Below are 2,218 nucleotides of genomic sequence, written 5' to 3' on the forward strand. Positions count from 1 at the left end.
TTTGTATAAGAAAAAGGATAAAATGAAATATAGAAAATATAGAAATAAAGCTAAATCAAAATATTAATAAATATTATAATTCATAATACTAAAATAACCCTGCTTTTTAGGTTTTATAATAGAAACAGATTTAATTTAGGCTTTTGTTCACATATAAACATTGATCAACGCAATACATAGAGCACTTGCATTGATCAAGTTTTGTACGTGAATAAAAGCCTAAATTCTGTTTATATTATAAAACAATTGTCTCTTAAAAAAAAGAAAAGGTTTACTTTACAATTCTTTATAAACTTTTTGGAGCATCAAACTTTTGGTTCCATGGATTTTTAATGAAGGGACAGAATTCTATCAGATTTGTGTTTCAAAGCTGAACGGAAGTCTTGTGGGTTTGGAATGACACAAGGGTAAATAAATGATGACAGAATTTTCATTTTTGGCTGAATTATCCTTTTAAGGCTTTTCCTGCATTTCATCCTGTCATTTATGTCTAAATGCAGACTTACAGAAAATAAACACTTTTTACACTAGTTTATTTACAGCTCAATGTACTTTTTCATTAAATGGAATACACATAAACTTAAGCTTTGTCATTTCATATTTTACATTTGATTTAGACATTTCAAAATTCTATAAAGTAAACTGTAAAAAAAAAAACATCTCATAATACAAGCTGTAATGGAAAGATTGGAGGTGTTCAGCGGAAGGAGCAGGTGGGCATAGAGGACTGGCTCATGAAGGGATCGGGGCGGTCTTTCCATCAGACGGAGCTCAACAGCAGTCAGACGGATATCATCGTTTTGAAGGCATGCTGTTTCTTTTGGGTGTAAACCTGCAGAGTTGAGACACAGGAAGTCTCAAAGTTCACTCTCCATGGCAGCCACGGCGCAGCACAATATCTTTATAGCACTGTATCAGCATGATCCTGAAAAACTGCCATAATCAGAAAATTACATCAAATAAAATTAGATACTGTGTGTACAGACACATAGATGAGACTGTATATTAAATATAAGTCCTATTTACCTGCACACTCTCTCCATAATGTTTTTGAGTAAACGGTCTGAGATTCCAGGGCTGGACTCCTCTGCGAGGCTGAATGCGTTTTCCAGCTCCTCCAGGGCACATACACCACTCCCGCTAACACGCCGCTTCTCCTTCAGCTGCATACAGAACAAAATCCACGTGTCATGATTTGACGTTAAAGCAGGAGGTCAAGGCTCACTTACATAAATGTACGTTTTTGAATTCTTTACCTCTCTGAAGATGGGTGATATGAACGTTGTTAGAGACGGTGACTTCGGCTGCCTCTTAACAACGTCTGATGTCTGTTAGAAAAAAAAAAAAAAAAATAATAAACAGTGAAGTCCAAATGAACTTGCAATGTCAAGTCAGAAAAGAAACTGATCATATTCACTACAAAATTAGTGTTACTGGACCCTTAGTGCTGCCTTTGATACTATTGACCATTCTATTGGATAAGCTCAAAAATTATATTGGCATTAAAGGAATTGCATTGGCATCATTTTGCCAGCAGTAACACAGTTGTGGTTAAGTTCAAGTGTGGAAGACCGCAAGTCGTCGTACTAGGCTGAAATATTTTTCTCACTAGGTGTTAACCTCTAGTTTCCAAAGTAAAAAATCCCATTCTTTTCTTCATAGGGAATTGTGTTGACATAAAAATCCTCATTTTTACAGACGTTTACAGTGAGCTATGGTTTTGTTTACCCGGGTGCTAAACTACATTACTCATTATTCTGCTGCGATCTCCAACAATAATGAATCAACTACATCATTCTAATATATATATTTATATATTATGATTTATATATAGATCCTAGTATAGCATAATTTTATCTTATATAATTTTTTTTTCTTCTTCAAATGAGGGTTTGTAATATGTTATTTACCTTGAGATAGATAATCTCATATACTCAATATATTGATATATATATTATATTATATATTATTAGTTGTGTGGGTGGGTGCTAGAAATATTAATTTTTATTTTCTACTGTAGTTTTGGTAATATTGTGAGTCAACTTGTAGCTGGTTGGTTTTTGGTTCATGGCTAACGAACTGTAAGTCCTTAAAGTTGTTTACTCCTAAGAAAACTTTTCTGGAACCATAGTGGCTAAAAAAGGGGACAGGCGCTGTTGCACTTTATAGAGTAGTATTCAGCTGGTCATGTGATCACAGTAAGGCAGCCCCCATATAA

General features: G+C 34.2%; 1 long non-coding RNA gene across 1 annotated transcript; it reads right to left on the reverse strand.

Annotated features, from left to right (window-relative positions):
* Window positions 1-516: 516 nt before the first annotated feature.
* LOC122145306 lies at window positions 517-1,409 on the reverse strand. Its single transcript, XR_006160250.1, has 3 exons — window positions 1,257-1,409; window positions 1,027-1,163; window positions 517-832 (listed from the first exon to the last, which is right to left on the reverse strand). It is a non-coding gene; the product is annotated as an uncharacterized LOC122145306 (long non-coding RNA).
* Window positions 1,410-2,218: the final 809 nt, after the last annotated feature.

Source organism: Cyprinus carpio, chromosome A6 (genome assembly GCF_018340385.1).
Source record: "Cyprinus carpio isolate SPL01 chromosome A6, ASM1834038v1, whole genome shotgun sequence".
NCBI lineage: Eukaryota > Metazoa > Chordata > Actinopteri > Cypriniformes > Cyprinidae > Cyprinus > Cyprinus carpio.